General features: G+C 39.3%; 1 long non-coding RNA gene across 3 annotated transcripts in view; it reads left to right on the forward strand.

Moving 5' to 3' along the window:
* The window catches only part of LOC108447301, a 309,215-nt gene that overhangs the window by 52,092 nt on the left and 230,247 nt on the right, over positions 1–26,876 (forward strand). For all 3 annotated transcript variants that reach the window (XR_001862789.1, XR_001862788.1, XR_001862790.1), the window contains one exon: positions 5,920–6,095. This is a non-coding gene — a long non-coding RNA (uncharacterized LOC108447301). The remainder of the gene's footprint in view (positions 1–5,919; positions 6,096–26,876) is intronic.

Here is a 26,876-nt window from a genome sequence, read left to right on the forward strand (position 1 = left end):
ATTTCTTTTCTTTTGGTTCCGCTTGACCTCTTTGGCGAGGGTGGAAAGCCCAGACACCTCTGTAGGATAGAGCCAGTAGCAGCTGCAGTGGGGGGGAGCCGACTTTCTGCCAAACCCCATCCAAGCCTGAGGCAGAGGAAGGGCTTTCCCCCAACCAGAGCTGAGGGAGAGAGACTACAGGGCACCACACACCAGCCTCAACCCTCACCAGCACTACCCTTGTGCGGGTGGGGAAGGCAGGGACCTCTCCTGGGCATTCAGACAACTCCAGACAGGGATGCAATGGCTCCAGCCCCTGTTTCACAGGAAGAAGGGGCCTGGCTGGTGGCCCAGCTTGCAGGGCTGCCAGCTCAATGTCCAGCTTTGTGCAAGATGAATTAAACAAGGTAGCACATCGGCGTGTAAACCAAGCAGAATTAGGAATGAGTCCTGGCCAGAAAAGTATGGTTTTGAACCTAAATCACAAACCAAACTTTCCCTAAGGGAATGTTTAGATTCAGGGCCATCTCTTAAAATAAATAATGAATAAATAAGGTCCTGTATAGATTTCTAACTATGTCACTTTATTAACACTATAGATTTTTCAAACACTGAGGGACTGTAAGAATTGCATATACATTTCATTAGTAGGGAATTTATGACTACAAGATTGCACTTAAGGTTTGCACTGGCGCTTTATGCACCCTTTTGACCCAGTCCCTTTACTATATTCTGCCCAATATTATTTTTCATAAGTCAGGAAACGTTTTCCATATGTTTTGTAGCATTATCCAAAGGGAGTTTGCAGCTGTACTGTTCCTACTTTATCATGTTCATACTGACTGAAGTGCAGACCCCTCCTAGTGACAGTACCCATCTGAAAGATCATAACAACGCATTTTTGGCACATTATTGTTCTACTTTTGTGTCAAGCCTCCCCCACGGAACAAAATTGTTTCACAGTTTTTATTAAAATTTACTATAAATGAACAGCTGAAAAAATAAACAGAAAAGTCTGTGTGTATCTTATTTACTGTCATCACAAAAAGAATATCTCTGCTGGAACATTATAACATAACCTAACAGCCAAAACTAACTTACAGAAATAAGCAGAGACATTAGAAATGTTAAAGGTCAGGAGAGTTCATTATTTTCAGTAAGCTTAAAAGGCAACAAAAGGCTGGGGGAGAAGAGAAAAAAAAAAAAAGGCAGGAGGAAAGTTATGAAGGTACATGGGAGCAGCAGAGCTGCAGGAGGGGAAAACTCAACCAGGAACCTATGTGGCACATGGCAAAAAACCAGATGAATGTACCAATATTTTAGCTATCACGTCTTTCTACAACAAAGAAAAGTCTCTATGTTTGGCTTTCCTTTGGAAAAATAAATACATTGACCTGAAAAGCCCTAAATAAAACCCCATCTGTGAGTTATTTGAATGAATTGTAGGACCCCATTGCTGGTTTGCAATATCTGAGCTCTGATCTCACAAGTTATTCTGTAGGGGTGTGAGCTTGCTCCTGCAGGATGACTTTCAGAAACTTTGTTATAATATAGTTATTTGGGGAAAATTTTTACTCGTGTGCCATGGTCCAAGTAAAGATGTGTAAGAAGCTGCACCTTAGCTGATGGCTTCTGTGCCTCCCTATGCTCATGCTTTCACCAGATCTGAATTTGATCTCTTCGATGTGCTTCAGTGGAAAGAGGTTTCTAATCATAACTGGAAGCAGACATATCCAAAGAATCAGTTTTAGTAAATCCCACTGAACTCTATCATGGCAGAGAGACAGTATAAATGCTCCCCATGAGTCCACTAATGAAATGCCTGGCAAAGCCAAAAAGGGCAAAGAAAAAAATAGAAATCGCAGCTGCAATATCAGCTTGAATAATAGAGCTAGGAACCAGAGAGTAATAAAAGATGAGCAAGAGGTCAGAAATAACACAATATGAAGGCAAAAGGAAGGAGAAGAATGCTTTCCAAAAAGTGAGGCAAAGAAGAAAAAATAGTGCTCTGCATCACATGAAATGCTCACATAAAATGATTTAAAAGAGGGAAACCAAAAAGTACTGTGAAGGCAAAAGTTAATTAATTTCATGAACTGTAATATTTAACACTTCACAGCTTCATGCTGGGATTATTCCCAGTAGAATCAGTACTAGGGGCCACATCCTCAATGCCAAGTCCCTAAAATGAGCGTGAAGAGAAACCTAACTTCTTTGTGATACCAAGTACTATTTTGAAGGATCCACTAACTCTTTTCTCTCTTTTTTTTTCTTTTTTTTTTTAACCTTCTCCTGTTTGGGAATTTTGGTGCACAACTTCTGATTTAATTGAGCCTTAATCTCTTTGCTGAGAAATGATTTAGGGGCTTTTTATTCATCACTGAATGTGAAGGCAAAGGAGCAAGCACATGTGTTCCCACTCCCAGGCTGATGAGAATGGGAAGGAGCCAAGGGGTACCCAACAGAGGGCCCTTGGAAGTAAAAGTGGTGTCTTTCAGGGGATAGCTTGAGTTATCTAGATCTTAGTCCTTTCTGACTTTTGTGCTTCTAAGCATTAATTCGGGCGTCAGCTGCTGAGGTTTAGTATTTGCATAAAGATTTGTGATTTGTAGTATATTCCTGTAAAAGTATGTTCCAGACAAAGTAAAATGAAAGCTTTTATTTAATAATTTGTAGCTATAGTGGTAATTATTTATGTTAAGTAAGAATAGTGTCTATTTCTTCTTCAAAAACACAAACAGTATTTCTGGTGAAGGGAATAATTGTTAAAAAAAAGCATTAGCTACTGGATTGTCTTTAATTATATGTGATGAGCTCATCAATTCCTCACATTCAGTCTGCAATTATAGTTCAATTTTCAGTGTTTAGAAGGAAAAAAGCACCAAATTTTTAAAGTGTTAATTTAACCTTACAATGAGAAATTATAAGGAAATTATTACTGAAGCATTCACTTTTTTAATGGGAGTACACCGATGATGGCCATTACAGAGAAGAATGAAAGAAAGCACTTTTAAAGGTAGAAACCTTCCAGCCTTGAGGCTTAAAATTAAAAGAAAGACAAAACATTTTAAAATATGAATATTCAAATATATTTAATATTTCTAATATTATCTGAATGTGATTGCTGTTCAAACACGTTGTTTTGTCTTAAGATAAGTTATAGATTTTAACCCAAATTTAAAATTTCACCCACAGATAACTGCAGCATAAGCAGAATACATAGGCACATCTCAGCTGGAAAATCCTCCACATGTCACAGTTCTCGAATCAAAATGTTCAAAGTACAGCCAGGGTGCTGCCTAAACACATAGATGCATTTACATACAAGCACATGCCATGGTCGTGGCCAGGGAGGACATTGTGGTGCCCACGCTGTCCTGCTTCATGTGCAGCCCAGGAGTGAGGTCTGCTGCTCTTTGCTGCTCCATGGGCCCTCAAAATGTTGGGCATCTTCTGCTGACACATTGGTTTACGTTTCCCTGTTTAAACACAAGTGATTTCACAATTTCTCTTTTGGCAGAATTGGCTGTACAGCCCTGCTGGCAGGCTGCCTGCTACCTGCCTGTACCTCTGTGCAAATTAAAAACATATAGTCATGACATATTGGCTGATGATATTATCTCCTTAGCCTTGGGGAAACTGCTGGAGAAGGAAAATGGCTTAAACCAGAAATGTCTTACTGAGTTAGCTATTTTTGGAAACAGTGGGGCAGGAGTGCTCCTGGTGTAGGTAAATGCCATATCATTCCAACACAGAGATGAAGAAAAGAACTATGAAATGACTGTTTCAGGTAACAGTAGCTGACAGGAGTTTCACACTGTATTACCCATCCTTTCCACAGGAAATGTAATATTCTTTTTCCCCTTGTTGCCCGTGTATTTTATTTTAATCCTAGACAGCCAAAAACATACATTTAGGGAATTATTTTGAGGAAGACAAGATTTGCCCTTTAGGTATTTTTGTGTAGTCTTTGTTATTTAATTGGTGCAAATTGCAATGCCTTTGCACTGGCTATCTAAGGTAAATGTTTGATACATAGATTACAAAGTCTATGAAGTTTAATTTTTCTCATCTAGCATGCTTTGCAGCTGAACATTTGTGATTGGTCTTTTCTCTTTTCCCGGTTTTTTTTTTGTTGTTGTTGTTTTTTTTTAATAGTGAGAACTGATCTGGAAAAGCTCCTTTTTCTTTTATGTGACATAACTGCAAAACTCATAGGTGCAAAGCCAGGCAACCACACATGCTGGTGTCTGTTCTGCCTTACATTATTATAGTTATCCTCTGCTTTCCTCTCTCAGCATAAATGTTTGCACATATAAAAAATGCTAACATACCTATAAAATACTGATACACTGTATGCAATTTTAAATGCTATCAAATTTGAAATCTCAATAAAGTGCTTTAAAATCAAATCATCATGCCTTTCAGGAAGCTTTGCCGAACCGGGTCCTGGTATTTTTTCTTCCCTCCTAATAGTAACCACACGGCTTTCAGTGGTCCTCCCTGCCGCCCAGGAGTGCTGGCTGCTCGGCACAGCATGACCATGTGACCCACCCCACCGTGACCATGCTATAGGAATTGTGATAACCTGGAAGTTATCAGAGAGCTGATTTGCCAGAATAGGTCCTTACAGGCCCCTACCTATTTTTAAAGAGCCAAGCAGACAGCCCTTAAAAAAATATTATCGTCAGAAATCTTGTTGGATATTAAGCATGCCATGGAAATGCAATAAACATGGAAAGGCAACATTGCCCAGAAAATCTTGAGCCACAAAGGGAAGGGAAAAAAGTAGTTTGCTTAGTGGTTATGAATCAATGCATGGTGTATGAATAAAAATGTAAGAGACCTTTATTAGATAAGAGAAATCTGACATGGTTTTAAGGCTTAGACTCTAAACAATAGTCTGAAAGCAAATAGAATTTCTGATCCAAGAAAAGTATTTTTCATTGCTTTGAGGTGAATAATTTTTAAATTAAGGACTGAAAACCTATGCTGTTCTTAGATAAATAAATATCTGATACATGCCAATTATCAAAAACTATTTGGATATTTTATTGTGTTTGCAAAACTAGTGAGTGCTATGAATGCTGTGAAAACTGTGATTTTTATTCAGTTGATGCAGACTGGTTTTAACAGGTATTAAAGAGCAGTTTCTGTGTAGTATAAAGATATTTAAAAGTAATCAGAACAATAAGGAAAGGTGTAATCAAGGGAATATACCTATAACTGAGTCACATCTGAAAACTTCAGACCGTAGCTTAAAAACTTACCTGAATGTCCCAGGTTGCATGACCTATATGTTTATGAAACCAAGTAGAGAAGACAAAAATAATTTTTTTTTTCTTCACAATTTCATGTATTTATTTTAAGGGGAAAAGCTGGAATACCATAGACCTCATGGCCTCATTACACAGCCTGGAGGTGCATGACTCAGTGCCAGGGCCAACACATAAAAATGATTATTTGATAGATGAGAACCAGCCTGAAGAAAAGATTACCTTTTACATATGTAAGGAAATTGATCAACCTCTGATGCTCTCTGTCAGCTGATGGTGTGTCTCTGCCAGTGAAGAGTAAATCCAGCACAAGAAGAGAGGGAAAAGAGGATGAAGATAGCTGGAGAGCAGAACATCTTTGCTTTTTCACTAAAAGTGTTGTCTCAACCATGGGATCATCAGAATCAGTTTTTTGGTGCTCTGGTTTAACCAGACCTTGAAAACACCTTCCTTCTTCATCTGAATCATATACAGTGTAATTTCTTAAGGTTTTCGAGACTTTTTCTTGCCTGTTGACAAAACAAAACAAAAAAAATGGAGTTGCATCTTTCATAAGTGTTGTTTTCCCCTTTCAATTATAAGACAGAACCTAGGGAGGATCAGGACAGAAATAATTATTCTTAGTGAAACGAACACAGGATTAACTAATATTATTTTTTCTTAGGTTTTCTTTCACAGGCAGGAGGCATGTCTGTTCTACTCTGAAAAGGCTCCCTGCCATGATCCTGATGGTGGTCTAAACACAGCACCATATCTGAAACCAAGCAATGTGCAAGGACATGGACTCCATTGTATCAATTAACTCCTGAATTTTCATAGAGCTCAAGACTGTCTGCTTAGGTAAGTTCAGTAGCTGACACTGATAAAAGAGAAAGTGATCTTTAGCTCTTGATACTGTTTAAAGGAATCTGCTTTGCTATTTATTGGGTTTGTAAAATGGAGTACATGCACATGTGGTTTTGGCTTCACAAAAGAGGACATGTGCTCCTATAAAAAATTATGCTGCTGGAGACAACAGCAAATCCCTTATTTACTTTTTATCACTGGAGGATGATTTGGGGAACTCAGGAGGTTTATGCCCACAGGTCAGGTTTCATGTACATGGAGCTGTAGAGCTTGCAGAAAATTTCTGCTCAGCCAACAAATTAATTATTCCCACCATAAGGTGGAATAAGCCAGCAATTACCTACTATTGCCTTTGTTTTGGCTTTGCTTTCTCAGTCACTGGGCAGGGAAATGAAAGACAAATGGCCTCCATTGGCTTGTGCTGGCTGAAAGAAGGCTGGGAGGAATAATTGGGAATAAGCAGGTCTGGCAAGGAAATTTTTAGGTTCTTTAGACTATAGTTCCCATCTTCCAGCACTGAGCCAACAGTCAATCGCTGTTCTTTCCGTAACTTTAATGACTGGAACCTATAGGATAAATCTGGATATATTATTGTACGCACCAGTATTGCAGTAGAAGGTTATCAGTGTAGGCACTGAGACAAGTTCAGGGGGAAGAGCACAAACTGTGACTTTTAAAGCTGCATATATGTCTTCTAAGCCCATTGGAAAATGCCAGTATTTCACTGGAACTCTTCAAGGGATTTTCACAGGTAGCCTAAGATCATGGATGAAGCTAGGAATTAATTTACAGCATAAGTCTGTAAATTGATAAACCAGGAGAGGAACATTGTTATGTCATCCTTTTGCCACAGATGCAAATATACCTGTGTATAATGTGCCGGATTTCCACATAGAATAATTTTCTGTATCATTGTTGGGATAAATCTTGCTCAATAGGAGTTAAAGGAACTGTTTTCTATTTTTATAATTAAAGGATAAGCGTGTTTGAAAGTGTACTTCCACATCATGCAAAGAAAAGAAAACATTCCACATAATGGACTGTATCTCAGAGAATTTCCCCTGGTTAATTCAATTCCTGCAAAAGAGATGATTATTTGCTATCCACCTATATTAGGAGCTACAGTCATTCAGAAGGATGAAATAGTTACCACACAGTGTTGTAGATTAAGATGGTTTTACTGGGTATTACACATTATAAAATAGCTGGGCCTTTTAACAAGCTGGTGATCCTTTAAGGGCGTAAAACCTTATATCAAAACTGTTAAAGAAAAATATACAATAAGAAGACCATTGGGATTATCTTCTGAGTGCTTAACATGAATAACTAGACTTAAAAATTGTTTATAGCTATAATGTCTGAAACTCTGGTGAAAGGCCTGATGGCACTAATTGATTTTGTGGGGTTTTTTTTGCCACTGAGTGATCTTTATTTGTAATTGATGGTGCAATCATTTGGTAGCTCTTCTGCAACTGGCACTACTACTGTGTGTCTTTTATTACTCAAGTCATCAAAAATGTGCTTTACTAAAGGCAGTTTTTATTTTTAACTACTGTTACAGTTGTGGGGTTTTTTTCAACTAAACTATAATGCTGTAGAAACCTCGGATACCAAGCAAAAAGGAAAAAAGGGAAAACCACAGCAGCAAGCCCTTCAACAGTTCTCAGGAAAAAAAATGTTCTTCATTTGCACACCACAGTCTGTACATCCCTGGGGTTTTTTCAAGTGCGTATGTTAAGAAATATACCCATACAGAAAAAATACATCAAGGAATTGCTAAATAGTTACAGGATAACACATTGGCTTAATCCCATGCTGTTTATACAATAACTACATTGGGAGGTACCTTTGCATAAAAGACATTAAATTAGGCCCATGATCTGACCCAAATCCACAGACATAATTACTAGTTTATGACACTGAATATCTGTGCTAATCTGCTAACCTGCCATAAGTTGCTGCTGCTACTGTGTCAGGGATATTTTAGCATGAGAAAATACTACAGCAGTCTTAATTGCTAACCTTAGATATGTAATTTTTATCAGAGATCTATAAAACAAGTTTTTTCTTAACTAAATACAGGAAGCTGGTCCTGTTCCTATTTCTTGCCCTTCTCCTATCCCCTCCATTCAGCAGATACGGCCAGCAATACTTAATGGCTTATAAAATAAATAGCAGTAAGAATTTGACAGCCCACAAAAGCAAAGAAAATTAATTAAAACCTAAAGCTGTGGACAGGCAATCTGGCTTGTATTATGTTACTTTGCTCAGTCAAAACAGATTCCTAATGCAAAAATCAGAGGTTATAGAAGATCAGCAAATAGCAGCATGAGCAGTTTTCCTATGTTTTGCAAGAGACTTTTCTACTAGGGCATATTTGAAATGTCTTAATGACTTCAGAGCAAGAAGGGGGCTGTTGCCAAGGACTTCTGGTAGACTGTGTACACTTTCACCAGGTCAATTTTCAGGACAGTAATATGTTGCTGTGTACTTCTGTAAACATATTTTCCATAAATCACTACTACAACAACAGGACCAGCTTTGTTGGCAAAGGGAATTGTTGCATCCCACCAAAATAGTACAACAGCAGCAGCAACAATAGAAAGCAAAGAGCTGAATATAAATTTTGGGCAGCCTGAGAGACCCATGCTGGTGTTTTCCTGCCAGGTCAGAGGCTGTGCCCTGGCTCCAGTTTGTACCTTACACTTTTAGAACTAGTCCTAAGCCAGTCTGAGCTTCATCCAGCAATCATAGCTTGAGCTGGGGTTTCATAAGACAGGATTTGGGAACAAACCATGCAGGTTCATCATTTGTCAATTATACTTAAAGCACAATGAGTCACTCCCTCATGCTCCCCAGTGGTGCCTGTGCTATTGCCTTCTTCCCATGGCCCATGCAGGGAAGGACATTTCTGGTGTTTTCTGCTGATACTACCTGACCCTTGTCACTGACAGACAGAAGAATGCTGTAGTCGTTTCTGTGGTGCTCCCAGAAAGATCTAGAGGAAAATGCAGGCAAGGTTCCCAGCAGTCATGTCAAAGGAATACTATTTCCACTTCTCAGCAGAGAATGGGAGCCTTTATTTAAACAGCTAAAGGGTTCAAAATAATGATGGGAATCCAGGAGGAAAGCCAAGATGAGTATTACAAGAACAAGATGCAGCTTTTTTACTTCTGCCAAAGGCCTGTAGTCAAAAATTTCGTCCCAAGTTTGCTTTCGAGGAGATTCAATATAAAAATACAGGTGACAGGCTGAGCAACTCTAAGTAAAAGGCGTGTCCAGCCCAGACACTATCTATCAGTAGCAGTCTGACAACTGACAGATGGGGGGAAGCCCATCCAAAGGAGTGAGCACAACTGGCTGCAGTGCCTGCCAGCATCCAGATGCTCTTGTTGGGAAATATCTTTCAAAAGTTTGGCATCTCTGCTCTGGGGAAATTCACAGAGCAATGAGCTGAACAGGTGTCTCACATCACTTCTTATCACAGATTTTTAATTGAAGTTTAATTGTTTTATTGTGTTGTGGTTTTGTTATTGGTCGTATCTGGGTGTATCCCTCATATTACTGAAAGACTCAGTACAATTACACACACAGCCAGATTTTCAGAAGTACAGAACAATTCCTATCGTATGGCATTTTTTGTGTAGATTTTCAAAACATCTCGTTATGGTAGGTGTGAAATTTTTTGAAATTTATGTGTCCTTCTCAGGTACTCAAATAAGACTTGAAAATCTGAACTCAGTTATGATTATTGTGGCATCCTAAAAACGCTCACTGTACTCTGCAGCAGCCTTGCAACCCCATTTGAACGCATCTACTTTCGCTCCCAGTCCTTTATCAGTCTCAATAATGTGAAAACTAACAATATTTTATTTTCATATCAGCTAAAAATATGTCTCTGGGGAGGGTAAAACACCCACTGAAAGTTGCAATGGGTATGTAGTATCTTGGTCTGGCTTCAGATATTACTTTGGACTTGAGTTTCCCAACTCTCTAGTGCAATAGGAACACAACTTGATTAGCCTAGCGGCTGCATTTAGAAAAGTGATGTCAAAAAATAATCTATCCCAGTCTTCCAGATACCTAATATAAACTTTAAGATAGCTGCTTGGGTTGTCCATCACAAATGCCCATAGAGAAGGTGCCAAAAAGCTCAATTGTAGATATATTTGACATGTACTTTGTGCTTCCTTGAAGATACAAAGTTGAAAAAATAAGCTCTTTTTGGATAATTCATAGAGAATCGTTTTAGAATTTTATAACATCATAGTGTAGCTTTTCTTTTTTGCCCCTCATCCCTTTTTCTTACTCTTCTCTTCCTTCTCCCTCTTTCTCTCCTCCTCTCTGTTGCATCTGCATGAATAAAAAAACTGGCATAACAAGTAACCTCGATAACAAAGATTATTGTTTCTGCAATACACTACAAGGTCCTAACCCTGGAGTCCCTGTGAAAACACAACTACACTGAAGAGGTAAAGGAAAGGCTGAGCACTGGACCTGTATTAATGTGTCTTAACCTTTGGCAGAAGGTCTTCTCCTGCTTGGGTGTATTAGTAAACATAGACTCTGCTTGATTAATAAGAAGTCAGGATCCTCCATATGCAATACGTGGAAAGTAATATATTTTATATATATGTGTATATACACGTATATATGTGTAAATATATATAGATGAGTGCATGGGTTACCCAACTGTTTGTTTTGTAAATGAGTACTAAAACTTCAAACAGCAGCTTAGTGTGATTTTAGACAGCAAGATGCATTAAGACAAGCATGATGCATTAAGTGTTTAAGTGTATTAAATGCCTTTTTTCCTGTTTACATAATGATATGCTGTGTTTATCTTAGAAGAACCATAAAAAATTAGTTAGCTGTCATAAATAGAGTCCTGATAAAACGATACTACTTTCCAGAACTGCTAATCTGTGTTAATGCCACCTCGGTACAGGTCCTGTAACAGCTGTTAGAATTTTGTCCCCTGTAGGTCAGAGAGAGAAGATGGGAAAATCCTTAATAAAATGTTGTTAGAAGCTACAGGTGGGAAATAAAGAAGCTCTTGTGACCTGTAATCTTATTCCCTCATAAAGTCATGGAGTGCACAGCAGCTTCTGTGGCTGAAATTAGACAACACGCTAGCGGCTTTTCAATCTCAACTTTTGCAGTTCAGTTATATCATTTTCAGTGAAGAACAAATGAAGGATACAGCAAGCACTGCCCCTGACCTTCCTTGCTGTTTTTAATAAGCACATTCAACAGCATGAGCTTCTCTGTCTTAAATGAATCACTATATGTCCATGTATTGGAAAGAAAATACAGTAGTGTTTATCTTCTGTATGCATTGTACTGTCAGATTTTAATTAACACTCAGCTTCCAGTAAAGAAAATATGCGAATTTTAATAGTCTTATAATTGCTGTGGGGCAGATTCCACCATCCAAATGCAGAAGGATACCCAGTCTTGCCCAGAGCCTCCACAGCTTCAGCTGAACTAAGGAGAGAGGAAGGGGCTACTGCCATGCCATTTTCCAGGATTGCAGGAAAGAATAAATGGAAAGGTACAAGAAGTAGAAGTCAGGAATGAAGCAGTGAATGGGTAATCTATTACCAAAACCAGATTATGTTATGGTACAAGCACATTTTTATGTTTCAGATAGTTTACAATCAGCCTTCTATATGGATTTAATTTTTCTCTTTTGATGATGAATATATGCCACGTGCTTTTATAAAAACAATATATACTCTGTGGATATTATGACTCTTTCAGGACTCATCTTTACATCCTTTCAGTCTTTCCTTTTGACATCTCCATTGCCTTGTCAGACTACAATACTGTGGAGTATGAAAATTAATATTTTTTCCATTGTATTTATTAAATACTTTTTTAAAAAGCCAACAGTACAGGATAGTATAGAGGAAAATACACAACTCTCTAAATTTCTATGGTAAATCTTATTCATTCAGCTGAGAGAGAATGATCTCCTAATTTGAACATTTAAGCTACCTGAATGAAATAGAGCCACAGATAGGGTTTTCTTTTTACACTATTTTTATCAAAAGTATAAAACAACTTGTTTAAAAGTATTCCGTTAATATACCATAATGCAATCAAATATTTGCAGCTTTAAAGTCACAATAATTTGTTTGACCATAACTATGTGCAATCACTTATTAGTAAAATGGTGAAGGATTTTTGAAATATGATACAATGATAACTAATTGGCTCCCTATACAATGAGTTGTCATTTCTGAAAATTTAATGTCATCAAAGCTCTTTTTCCAATAGCACAAGGAGCACTATTGCTAATAGACTTCAGAGCTTGAAATAAATAAATCTTTGGAATCCTGTTGCATCTCTTGGGGTGTGACATTTGACAGTCTTTTATAGCGCAGAACGAAACAAGTTTGTGAGCTGGAATTCAATTGTGGTGTATTGATTCCTTGCATCAGTCATTATTCCCTGCTGATTGACAGCTGAAAATTGGTTACGTTAAGTATTTCATATGTTATATTGGCTGACATTTGCTTGCCTGCTCCTGTGTCAATATTGTTGTAAAGATCTCCAGCTCTATGAGATAGCAATATACACTGACTGTGGCTTTTGTGTGATGTTCCAGTGTTTTTCCTGACATAATTTAAGACATATTAAAAACCAGCAGCATCTTCCCTCTTGAGAAGCTTAATGCCAATATTATTGTCTTCCAAGGGAAGATCATGTATGCTCATAATCGGGTGCTAATTTTCACCCATACGCTCATGTTTAGGCATTAGGCACTATAACTGTAAAATTGAGCCTGCTTGATTGATTCATGTCAAGCCTCATCTCAGCTCCTGCAGTGGAAGTCATCCAGCTGACCCTTTTTACACTAAAAGAAGAGATTTGTGTTCCTTTCTTTCACCTGGAACCATCAAATTGACTGAATAATCTGTAATACATTAGTGCTGACATTTGTTAGGCAAGAATTAAACAAGACACAGTAATCATTCCCCTGAATAAAAATTGTGTTTGATTTCCAGCAGAGTTCTATTAAAAGGACGGCACAGCCCATCTCCTCCAAAGTGGGAAATGTTGAATATTTTCTATGTTAATGAATCGAATTAACACTTTAATGACAGATGGATGATCCCTAGCTGCTCCTGACAAAAGCTGCTGAGGACTTTTGGAGGGGGGATGTGGCTCCTGTGTCTGCCGTGAGGACTGCAATGAGCTCTGTGGAAATCCTTCATGCTGAATGTTTATGGGTGATCATAGTAAAGTTTGACCACTTACCTAAAAAGAGACAAAAGGCAGAATGGTAGTTCTCCTACAGCTAGAGCTGGATAGCCCCAGGAAAACCAGTTCCTAAAGGCAGAATTCCCTATTTACAGTCAACCTCAATAAATATGATGCTGTAAAAGGATGGAGTCAGTGGTGTTGGTTTTCATCTCCTCTTGACAATCCAGTATAAAGGGTGGAATAATTCCATCTGAAGTTGGAGAGAATAAAACACTGTACACCTGGTATGACCAGAGTCTGAGCTGGTGTCTTTCAGGTCCCAGCATTACTTCTGCATTTGGCAATGTAAAACTGCATTGCTGAAGGGATGTCCACTGCTTGTCTGGCCGTGCTGTACTCTTCAGTCAGGGCCAGGCTGTAGTGGTGTTATGGTTTCAACCTGAAGGTAACATACGAAAAATATCATCTGAAGAAGCACCTGTTGGCTCTGTAGATGACCTGACCAGTCTGCACCTCAGAGGTGCATTTATAAACACATGTTTTTCTTGTCCTGGTGCTGAGGCTAGATTTTTTTCCAGCTGGGTTCTTGGCTGCAAGCTGAAAGTGAAGATGGGTTCCAGAGGAAGCACACTCTGGAAATAGGCTTTTTCCCTTGATTAGCCTGCATGGCAGAGTATGGGAGCATCATCACTGTGCTGACATGACTCTGGGCTGACCACATCAAAAAAGGCAGCAGTGGCTAGGCACAAAGGTGTATGAATTATACAAAGCAGGAAAAAACTATGACCAAAAAGAAGATCTGGAGCAGCTTTCTCCTGCCATAAGCAAAGGGAAATTTTTCTAGCCGGTCAGGATCCTTCCAACTGCTACTTCATCACCATTGTTTTTCTCTTTGCTTAGTGCTGAGTAGCACTAGCTAACCCAAAACGGCAAACACTGATAGGGATTGCAATTCATTAAGAGCATAAAGCTCACATGAAGCTTCACCTGAAGCCTTTTAAGGAGCAAGCAAAGAAGGACTGGTTTATGTAATCAGTCTTCCTAGTGGCAGCTGCTGCCTATTGCATTAGGGCCACTGCCCTGTGGGGGAAGGACAGGGGGTGGATGGCTCTTATAAGTGATTTCTACTGCCTTAGGATGGTTGGAGATGGTGCTTCTCTGGAAAGTGTTCCTGTGGGGGAATTTAAAATCTAAAGGTGCTTAAAAAGAATCCCCTATAAAGGGGGATGTAATGTAAAAAGGAATTAACTGAATTCGGGCTGAACATGCCAAGCCTTGGATGGTGTGAGGTCTGTGGGAATGTGCCTGACCCAGCCAGGAGGGCTGCAGCTGCTGCTGAGTGGCTTTGGAGACTTGCTGCTAGAGAATAGGAGCTGCTGTGGTGAGAAATGTATCTTCATGTCTTTGTACTTGTTCTGGGTTGTCCCTCTGGAGAGAGGGTGATTTCTGGCCTAGCCACAGTTTCTCCTTGGCTTTTGTTTTAGCAAGTGCTACCTCGTCTAGTACTGCTTCCCTGTAGCCTGCTTCAAACACTGCCTCTCCTGTGGGGTGGGTTTCTTCTGGCAAAGTGCTTGAACCTAGCTGTTATTCTGGCTCTGCCCCAGGAGAGCTGTGGAATTGGTGTTGCCTCTTCCTGCTATTGTAGGTATTCTCTGGGGTTTGGGCTGCTCCACTTGTAATTCTGCTTCTAGCTGCACATGGTAGCTTCTGCAGCAGTCCCTGTTGAATGTCAGCCTGGTGCTTGCAGTGCAGGAGAACAATTTTTTAGCCTTCTTGTTAAATATTAGAAAACCTTGGAGGCATGCAGTGCAACCAAGTGTTACCTAAAAAATATCCAGCTTCTCAATGTAGCCAATAATTTCTGAGCATGTGGCTTGTTTAGGCCTATCTAGGGTGCAAAAGTATTTGTTGAAATGATTCCCAAAACATAAAATTTGGAGCGTTGCATGCTCTCAGACTTGTAATTTCTTCATTTAATTTTCAATTATGGAACAAACAAGTGCACTCTTATTCCTTGTACCATGCAACTATTAAATGGTTTTAATATTTCATAGCCCCAAACTGCTCATGTTAATCTGTGAATTTATTGTTATAAATAACTAATAGGTGTATAATGAATCATAGGAATGATTTATGGATGATTCATAGATAGGAAAAAAGTGTGTTGGAAAATACAAGGGATGGTACTACAGCATTCGCTCTTTCATCCAAGGCAAACAAACATTGCTTGTACTCTACATGCCACTCCTCCTGGTTTTGCACCACATTCAGAACAGCATCTCAAGGTTTTCTGTGGGGGGCTGCAGCTTTCAAAAGCTTGGAAACAAGTTTGCCTGATTCATGTCAGCTGATGCATGATACTGTGGTGTTTTGAATGTGCACATTGAACACGGGTATTTGCAGCTTCTTGAGAGGTCAGTTAGAAAAGGAGGCTGAGGGAAGGGAAAGCCTACAAAAAGTAGTGTGACAAATCAACAGTTAAATATCTTCCCTGGATCCAAACTCCAGGCCTTCTGCTGGTGTCCCCACATTATTGAGTGACCCCTGTCTATGTGTTTGCATCTGATAAAGGAGAGGGAGTTAAAAGGCATTGAAAGTAGTGGAAATTCTTGTCATGAAACAATTTTATGGTTAAGTAGAAGAAACAGAAAGATGAAATAGGTAGAGGAATGTGCAGAATTCTGAACTTGATATTGAAAAAAAATCTAAAAAGTTAAAGGACATAATATTTTGATTTCAGGTAGGATGAAAAAATTTCACCCCCTAAGGTATCAAAAATTTGATGGGCTAATTAAAAGTTCCATATGATCCTAATCTCAGAAGTAGTTTTTTCTTTCTTTTGAAATATCCTGGACTAATCTCCACCAAAAAATAAATTCTACAAGACTAGAGAGACCATATAATTACAGCTGAGCTATCAGGGAAATAATTGTTGCTGGGTATTGCAAACCTGCTGGCAAATCCAAGCTGCAGCAAAACTGCCAGATCACCTTCAAATCAGGTGCGCAGCAAGAATTTCAGGGTTGTGTGCAGAGCAGACTCCACACAACCCTAGGCTTCTGGAAAGAAATCCAAAAAAAGGAAGAAAGGAAATGGCCTCAGGCTGTACCAGGGAAGGTTCAGGTTGGATATTAAGGAGGAGTTTCACAGAAAGGTTGATTAGATATTGGAATGGGCTGTCCAGGGAGGTGGTGGAATCACCCTCCCCGAGGTGTTTAAGGAAAGACTCTACATGGCATTCAGTGTCATGGTCTGTTTGACAAGGTGGTGTCCAGTCATAGGCTGGACTTGATGAGCTCAGAGGTCTTTTCCAACCTAACTGACTCTACAATTCTGTGGCATTACAAAGAGGGTGAAGACACTGCCAGTTGCTCAGACAATTCCTTTACAGGCATGTCGATGCTGGCTGTAGAAGGGATATTTAGCAAAGGAAAGCTTTCAAAGGTTTTTATAGAGTAATTGTGCCCAACTATATCAAAGCCAGAGGAGTGCTAGAAATAGTGATGTAAGCTATAAAAGAGAAAGTGTTGGCACAGAAATTAAGAACTTGGCTTTTACAGCAATGAGACTATTCTTCTGGGATGGGACCTACCCTTGGGTTGAGTAATGGAACTTCTAACATGATTGACTAAAAAAGAACTGAAAAAAAGTGCATGGACAGGCTTGAGTGCTGAAATTTTGAGAAGTACCAAGTGAATAATGGAAAGTTGTACTTAGGTACATGAAATGAATCATGCTGAACAGAACCTTCCTCACAGGTGATGAACCAAAGTGTTTAACAATGTCTAATAGATGTGTTACCTCTATGTGGTTTCAAAATAACTGCCTTAAGTTTTATTAAGATAGATGACTGGTCATGGATTGCCTGAGTTTTGCAAATAGGTCAAAGATATTATGTTTTTACACTAAATAATATCTCTTACTGAGTAAATAAAGCATTGACTGATCCAGAATGGTTTGGGCTTTGGTTCTAGCTTGAATGGCCAACATTCTGTCTTGGTCTTTTGTTCAATGTTAGCTAAATGGGAATTTCTAAGGTGTTAAATATCAAAAGAAAAAATATTTGTTAAAGTAGTAGGGTAAATTCTGGATAATGTTTTGGATGCAGCTAAACTGCATAAAGGAATTGGTCCTTATAGTGGAGAAACCTGGAAAACAGGGTGATGTGTAAATCTGCTGAGGAACCAGAAGTATGTGAGGATCCTGACATGAAACAAAACAAAAAATTCTATCAGTTCTATGAAGAAGATGCTTCTCTTGAAGAAGGAGGATGCTGTCATGTACTGCAGTCCTGTACTGTAACTTCTTTCAAAGCCAGGAGAAAGAAAACTGACCCTCCTAAAATATTTTCTCAAGGAGGTTGCTGTCTTTATGGCATGGCTTTGAGAAAGCTGAACCTCAAAACACAGCACCAGAAAAGGATGAGGATATCTACAACAGGGTAGTAATGCTGCTTCAGATGTAAGGGGTCTACCATCCTAATCTCGTTTTAGTCTGGCTGCTAGGTAAACTATATTACAATAAGGAAAATGCTAGCTTCCTCATGAAGGAGTTCACAGCCTGGACTGTGGAATGTGCCCAGGCTAAACTCACTGAACTGATCCCTGAAAGCCAGGGCAAACTATCAATGAAACTTGGGAATTAATGCAGAGGGGGGAAAAAAATATTAAAACCAGTAAGCATTATAAACAGCCTTGTTCATTTTGATCCCTTAGTATTCTTTTTTAGTATATGATGACATATAGTTGCTTTCTTGATACAATACAACAATGGTTTTAAAAAAGTAAGAAGAATCCTGTATTCTCGTGATGTCTGTGGGTTGTCACATAAGCAGCACTGTGCATGTTGGCCTTGAAAACCTTGTAGTGCCTCCTAGGTTTCTTGTTACAAATGGGAGTTGATACAAGAACAAGACAAATAGTGCAGAAAAATAGCAAGTGATGAACTCACCTCAGTAACATTTTCTGTAAGCATTTATGTGAGTGTTTGTGTTTGCAAGAAAGTCTGTGTGGAGTGGCATATCCCTGGATGTATGCAAGGGTTCATGCCATGAACCTTTGCAAGACAATCTTGAGTTCCCTACTCCTGTTTATAAAAGGTTCAGTCAATCGATCAGGGAACAAAAGCAATAGTGTGTGTCTTAGGTGAAGAGTTAGCTGCCAAACAGCACACAGCAAACAGGGCAGCAGGTCTGCCTCACAAGGCAGTGTCAGTCTTTGGTTACATTGGGTTGGATTATCAGGGCATGGACTTGGGCAATGCAGAAGAACAGATCAGAGGGTTGGGCAAGTGAGAGATTTCTGTTGGAGTTGGATTAGTATTGTTCAAGTATAGAAAACTCCAGGTTAATTGTTTCTGAGTTTTTGATTTTTTCCCTTCTGCTCAAGAGATAATATTTAATTATTTTCTACTTTAAAATTTTTTTTCAAAAGGTCTGCTTTTCACACTCTGATAAAATTATGCCCTCTGATGTAGCAGTCAGCTGACTTTGAGATGAATCCTGAGCCATGTAATCATCATAGGCAGGTACTTTGCAGACTGCTTGCTTTCTTGATCCATCTGAAACCAATGACAGGGCTTTCATACTTTTAATTGGCTCACAATGAGTGGGTTCCTCTGATCCAAGTAGTGCCCCATCATGTTGCTTGGGGGAGCAAAAGAAGAGAGTAGGGAGGGCAGGAGGCTAAGTCCTACAAATGTTTCTGCTGATCTAGTAGAGCTAACTTGGCCTTTGGCACAGAAATGTACTTGGTTGCCAGCAAGAGCAGCCAGTACAGTCCACTGCAATGACTTTATTGCCAGTATTCAAACCAATTCTTTAAATAAGTAATACATGGCACAGGGGTTGTTTAGACAGTCTGCAGGCCTGACTTGAGTATTGGGCTCTGCTTCAGAATCAAGAACATGGGAGTTAAGCAGGGAGTTATAGGTCACAGTTCTGTGATACTTAATTCTTTCATGGAATTAGCCCCAACTATGCAAAACTTGATATTCCATACAGTATGAATGTCAAATTAATTTACATTTGTACTTTCTTTTGGAAAAGTAAATATTGAATAGTGTAATATTTCAGTGGGGATGGATGCAGCTACTGGTGGCTAATAGGTCTATAATGAACTATAAACCTAGTGCAGTAGATCAGTCAGCCAGAGGAGGATGCTGCAAGTCCCACATCTTGTTGGGCATCCTCATAGACAGCCATTATGAGCCTATTTATGCTCCTGAAATCTCAGTGTTCAAACATAAAACCCCAGTATGCAACAATTTGAAGCTGGCTCCTTGGAGACCTATCTTAGAGCTGATGGAAAGGTCAGCTCTGGGTGCATGTTTCATAGTACTCACCAAGCAACATATTTGCCCAGGAAGGCTGCTGGCACAATTTTGATTAGATTAAAGCTCCAGGACTGCCATGGAACAAAGTCAGCTCTGTAACTGCATTTGCACACATACCATTGCCTCACAGTATTCCCTCCACCAGCTGCAGGTCAGGGTGTGCCAGATACTTCTAGTGGAGAAGTCTGAGTAAGGGCAGAAGCACGATATTTGGGAGAGGCTGTGGTGTGAGAGTATGAGCAGGATATGGGGAAAATGGTGGTGGTGGGAGGCAGCATGATGGACTTCACTGCACTTTTGCTGCCTATGGCTGTAGGATGGTGATGCTTTTACAAGCATTCTTACAGTAGCACTGAGAATTTTGGCATGCTAAATACCTGAGATTTTTGTTCCCCTTTGCTCTCCTGAAAGCTGTTTGCTTGATGCATGTATTTACAGTGGATGTAATATCCTAGAGAAATCTCAGTGTGCTGTAGGAAGAGTAAATGTTTAAATACAATTCTATGAGTAATATGTGAGATATGCTTAGTCCCATCCAAGTTTGTTAGTGGTGTGGGTTTAGTGCCATCATTAATACTTATTAAATAAACAAAACTGGATTCTGATACTCATTTTCTCCTAGAAATAGTAGAGGCTGTTAGTAACTTAGCTCACGGTAGCCTTTGGAGATTGCAGTATGACATCGCTTTTCTTCATGTTTTTGTCAAACGAGACGGAATCCCTCCACCCTCAGTTAAGCAGCAAAATGATTTATTGTCACAGGTTACAAGTACTACTTGTGCTAAACCTTTATCTTGTTGTTGGCCTGAAAAACTATTCCAATTAATGCCCATTTGCATGTGCCATGAAGCTGCTGAGGGTGACAGGCCTCAATTTCTGTAGCTGCCATCTTATAGCTGGTGCCTGTCACTAAAAATTTAACAGGTCATTCAATGCTAGTCAACAAAAGACCCATGAAGCCTCATTTCTCACCAATTACTACTTAGCATGTGTACATGAATTGATTTTAAAAAAATTCTCAGGGACTCATCTATGCTATAATCTGGCCACACGTGTCCCTGGAGCCTGGTCTGAGAGCATCCCTCCATAGCAAGTCCTGCCCACTGCAGAAGCAGTGCCCCTGCTTGCGACTCTGCTCTGCCATCAGACCAGGTGTGCTCCAGCACTATTTAAACTCCCTGTTTCCAAAGGAGCACTTTGGTTTTCTGGCTGGAAAACCTTGGGTTTGCAAAGCAGGTTCCTGGTCAAACTCCAGCTGGGTGGCACGCCTGTGGCTGCTGTGTTCCTCCTGTTGCTGTCCTCACCCTTTCAAAAAATATGGCCCCCTCCCCCTTTATTGTTCTGCTTATTTTTGGACACTGATGCTTTGTTAGATTTCACAACATTTCTTGCCACTTTACTGAATGATCTGTTATGGTAGTTTGCTGAGCATCTCAGGTGTTGTCTTTGCAGTTGGAGAATAGGCATTTATTATTTGTTGCTAGTGGTTTACTTAAATGTTAAGTTCCAATCTTGAGGCTTTAAATTTTGTCTAAACTATTCTTTCAATTTCTAGTTTGTACAGATAATTTGTGGACAGGGAGGTTTTATAAAAGCAAATTTTCTTTATCAGTAATAACAAACAAAAAGCACCTCACAAAGAACCCTCACTCAAAACAACATCATGAAATCATGTGCTTTTGGACCGGTAGCAAAACTTTTTAAAAGATCTCTGGAAAATCAGGACAACTGCAGGGTGCAAATAATGCTTTGTTCTTACACAGGGAGAATCTGTGCTTTTCTCTTGGGTCGTTTTTTCCATTTCTAAATTGCCATGAGAGTAAAGTTGCCTGCAGCAACTGGTGGGCTAAGTATTCCCCATCCATCTCCTGAGTGTCACCTGCTAAGGTGAGGAGCCTGAAAAAGCCTGGACACATTATGTATGGGTGGCCTTTTGTTTATGACAGACAAAGGCAAAATCCTCTGGATTACTGGAAGATATCATATAACACACAAGATGGAGTTACTATTATTCTTTTCTAAGGCATATTGTGTTTCCCTTGGGCAGAGAAAAGAAAGTACAGCCAATCCTGGAAGGGTAGCTCCTATTAAAGATTTATGCAAGCCTGAATTATTTGGCTTTAAACTTTTTTCTCTTTTTAATAAGAGGGGTGCTTTCTTTAGGCACAGCATACTGAAGGAGATGGTATCACTGGTAATCCTCGGCTTAGGCACAGAGCTCCTAAATGGTTTGAATTAGGTAAATGAAGAGACTTTGATTTGTTTTTTTCCTTCCCCTTTCTTTTTTTGTTTCTGCATTTAAGGTTTCACTGCAAAATTTCCCACTGAAGTAGCAATTTGTTGCATTTTTGCTGCCTGCCTCTAAGACTTTTTTTAGGTGTATTCATTCAGTGAAACAGCTTTGAAGCTGTTGAACTGTGTAAATGTTATATTAACATTTTCATTTGCAATTATAGATATTTACTTGCTCTTGTTGAAATAGCCCTTTCAAGGGGAAGGGAAGAAAGCAGGAAGTGAAAGTACATAAAGAAATGGAAAAGTAGCCATGTGCTTGATTTCATTTTTGAAATAAATCATTTGAACTTTTAATTTACACTTCTCAAAGCTAGTAGTTATGGATAGACAAACAAAGACTACTGAAAGAAATAATTTCTTTTTTTTCCTTTGTTATATTAGGTCACTCAATTTTCACCTGTTTGATTTGCATATGGATATTTGTCCAGTAAGTCCTGCTTTTTGAATTTAAGCTACACAGAGGGAAGCTCTGGGTGGCTCGTGTTCATCAGCCTGCAATTCACAAATTACAAAATGGCAAGCAATTGCCCGAAATCAAGATGACAAATAATGTGAATTAGCTATTAGTCCAGAGGGTTTCAAGCTCCTGTGACTTGATTAAATTAAGTCTAGTGTGCTTAACTCAAAGTGGCAACTGATCCTTCAGGAAAAAGCCCTACATAATCTAATACAAATTATGATCTTTTTATGGGTGATTTAAAGCATCCAGTACACTTAATAGAAGAATTTTTTTTTGTGGCATTCTACTGGATCATGTTATAATTTCTAGATAATGTAGTAATTTCTGTGGATAACTTCCACAGAACTCAAATTAATCTCTCCTCATTTATTCTCACACTTTATTCCATGTTTTTCATAACAGTGATATTTGTCCTCTGAATACACCTTGCCATGCAACGATTGTATCTGTAGCAGGCTTTCTGACTGAAAGTGCAGCTAATATTCCAGCATTAAGTTTGTGTGATGTGGCTCCTTCTCTCTTCTATCGGTGGTTATTATTTCAACAGATTATTTTTTTTTCTGCTGCCAAGCCAGTGCCAGGAGCATATTTGTGTTGTTACTGTTGCTCAGCAACTGTGATCTCTTCACTAGGTCTAACAGTTGCTTTCTCTCCAGGAGAGCAGAGATGCAAGAAGGACAGATGCATTGATCCTCAAAGCATTATCAGATCTTGTCACACACTCCCTTTGAAAAGCTGATAGCATCTAATAATCTTACTCAAGGCTCATTTTACACATCATTGGGCTTTTACAGTTAAACTTAGAAAAATGTATTGTCTTGCTCTGTCAAGGCAGGGAGGTCAATAATTAGGCCACTTTTCATCAAAAAAGAAGTAAAATAAACTCTATCCTTTTAAAGAAGCTTGGTCCATACAGAATGGTATTTTATCCCATTTAGAAGTTGCAGATACATTAATTACTCTATCAGTCCTTACCAGTGATCTTCACTTTGATTCAATAGACCTTTGTGTGGTGGAGCTTCTGCTTAACAGTATCAATCAGAAAAGGTATTTTAATCCAGGATAACTAGGAACAGAACTTGCAATATCCTCATAGGAATCTCTTACAGGTGAAAAGATGCTCCTCAAACTGTAATAGCAAAGTCCAAAAGAGAAAAATGGTCTTAATTAGATAAAATTAAAATACTATCCCGCAGTCTAGTAGGTCAAGATTAAAAAACAAATGACTGAATATTGCTGATAATAAATTACTTCAAACCCAATGACACAGAGACCTGCAGAACAGTCAGCCTGGAGAATAACTGAAGAGTCAAAAGAGCTTTTAAGATTGTGGGGGTCATAATGAAAGGTGATTAAAGCCAAGCTGATGATCTGTCAGCACATAGGACTTGCTCTGGGGGCGCTTTGTGATGCTCTGACCGTGAAGCCTCATGTCTTTGGGAAAACACAAGGGTGCACATCAAGTCAAAGTGCCAGAAAAAGATATTTTGGATCAAATCTATAAAATGGGTGCTACCAGTTGACATGGCCAGGCAGAACTTACCCTGAGTTTAAAGGGAGTCTGCATAAACTTTTTGAGCTGTGAACAGTGGCTTCAGGCTGGCCTTGCAAGCAGGGTCAGGAAGGTGGTGAGCACAGCCCGGCCCTTCTGGAAAGGGTTCAGGCACTACCCACAGGGTGCCAGGTGTTTAAGTATGATTGGCTGTAAAATATCTGGTATGATTATAATAAGGAAACTTATGATCACCTTGAATGTGTTATGTTGGTGGTCAGCATTGCTCCTTCAGAGGAGGAAGACAATGAACTACAACTCCCATAGGGTTTTTTGGAAACTGCCAGCAATGGTGGCTGCTACAGGCTGGAAGGTGTATCTCCTGGTGATCCAGGCTGGAGATTGTCCTTGCAAGTCTCCCGCCCCAAAATTTGAGTTCCTTTTCACGGAAGGTAAATACAAACACCAACCTTGCCAAGGCAAGGAGGCAGACTCAGTGGTCACCAGCCTTCAGGCATGGGTTGGGACAAGTTTACAGGTCTTAAGTCATTTAAGCACTGTTCTAATTACTGAAGAGTGGGAGGGGGCCTTCTCATCCAGTCACTGCAAAGGAAGGAAATCAAAACACAAACCCCAAAACACACTGAAGGAAATTAAGTTGTCATAGGACCAAGAGGAAAATACTTTTATGAGATGGGAAAGAAAGCAAATGAAGAATGAGACTAAATGATGAAAGGGACAGGACCCTTGCTGAAGAGGCGTAGCTGATTTTAATTTTTCAGTGTAGAAGATATAAATTGGGAAGGCCGTTCAATGCCTGGATGTGTCCTGAGTGTCTTAATTTACTTTATATGTATTTAGTTATTTAGAGACGGTGAAATTTTGCAAAAAATCTGCTGCTCTTTGCTGTGTGTTGGCCAATTATTGCACATAGATAAAAAGCAAACACATTTGATAGTCAAACATGGAACAGTGTGTGTGAAGTGGAACCTGTTTTTTAAAGCACGTTTGCAAATTATCAGTGCCATTTCATGGACCTCTGTCAATCTGACACCATAGACACTAAGAGAGAAGGTCTTTTCAAATGAGGTTTCTGAACTAGTGTACAGCACAGCTGGAGAAGTAGCAGCAGTTCTTTATGGTCTCAGTATGTGTGTACACACACAGGACCCAAAAATGCTCTATAGTGCTACAAAAATATTCTTCTACTATTAATAAAGGCTGCATATGTGGAACAATTATAGCAGGTATTACTGGTTTTTTTTCCTCAATATACAAATTAATGCCATTCATTTAAAAAGCAAAAGTTCCCTGCATATTTTTCTGAGGAATCAGGGGTGATGACCTTGTGTTCATTAAAGGAACTTGAATATGCTCAGTGTGTTTCTTATTAGTTACATGATTAAAAGCCAAGCTCACTAGCTTGTAGTCCAAGTGCTGGTTAACTGCCCAAAAGATTGATCTGGAACTCCAAGGAGAGCTTTTCCCTATAACTATTTGTATTGTCATCACTCCAAAGGTGCTATGTTACTTACACAGGTATCTTTCCAAAGCCAAACCCAGAACTCAAGTGTCTAGAATCAGCTGCTATCTGGAGAATGGATAAAGTTTTGTTGTTTTCCTTAACACAGTATCTGTCTAAATATTGTATTAACATTTAATTATGGGAAGATACGGAGCTACTTGGGTGGCAAAGCCCTTCTGTTTGAAGCACAGTTCTCAAATATGTCTAAAATCTCATGTCATGTTTTGGAGGTTTTTTAAATTCCTATTGCCTTTAACCACACTGTGGCCTATGCAACATGGCTCATATTTGTGGCATCTAGTTAATTCTTTACATCCTGGGGATGTTCAAAGCTGTTGCTGAAGTCAGAGGAGAAAACTTAAAACATTCAGGGCCCTTTGTTTTTTTCAGCGACTCAATCAGCAAACTATTTCACTCCTCTCATTTATGTCACTTCCCTGTGATGAGACAGGAGCAATTCCACACCACCAGGTAATGGGGAGGTCACATGTGTTCATGTGTAACACTTAAATCTAAAGTGACATATATTGGTCTTAGTTTTCATCTGTGAGACAAAACTGTGAGGCCTTCTGGGCTTCACTAGCTGTTTTGGGGGTTTCTGTAGAGTTCATTGGTAGCAGGATAGGGCAGCCCCTTCCTCTATTAGTATAAAGAAAGGATGGGCTGTCGGCTGAAAGGATAGCATGGGTTAGTAAAATAAAGTGGACTCCATCCATGGGTAGTCTTGATTAAGCTTTTTTTAATTGTCACTAAGGAAAAGTATGGAATTATGGGGAGTATGGAAGGAAAACAGTGGCACAGATTTAGAGACACTTGCAGGGATAACCCTCACTGGGAGTTTATGGAAGCAAAATGGCATAAATATGAATTTCCCTGCCTGGCAAAGCAAGCTGGCTCCCAGTGCTCACCAAAGCTGAGAAGATGGATGGAAATTAACTTCACAGGGAGTTTGTGCAAAAGACTGACTCTTAAGTCTTTGTGCAAAAGACCCTAAGAACCAATTCACAGTGATTGCAAGTGTGCTTTCCCCAGCACTCATCTGGGCCGACATGGTAAATATTTCCAATTGGCATGGAAATTAATAGATGATGAAACATCCCTTAGGTGTTGCACCAAATGTATGTAACAGTACTCACTGAGTCTGTGCTTAAAACTCTTGAGTTCCCAGAGTTCAGATTACAGCCCTGAAAAGAAATAACAGTTAAGAGGAAATGCCAGCCTTTTGCTGCCTTTCTTAATTTTATCTTCAGCCCTTACTACTCAGCCAGTTTTGGATCTGTTGGGTCGCTTTAACTTGTGCAGAGGCTTGCACTGGCCCAGATCTGTTCTTTACCACTGGATTAGCACAGCTGAAAGGGCACCAGTGGCCTCTCCTCCTCTGTTATGGATGTATCATACCGATTTTTTTTTTTTTTTTTTTTTTAAATCCACTCGGCCTACATATATTTTTTCTATGTG

The sequence above is a fragment of the Corvus brachyrhynchos genome, unplaced genomic scaffold (genome assembly GCF_000691975.1).
Source record: "Corvus brachyrhynchos isolate BGI_N302 unplaced genomic scaffold, ASM69197v1 scaffold175, whole genome shotgun sequence".
Taxonomy (NCBI): Eukaryota; Metazoa; Chordata; class Aves; order Passeriformes; family Corvidae; genus Corvus; species Corvus brachyrhynchos.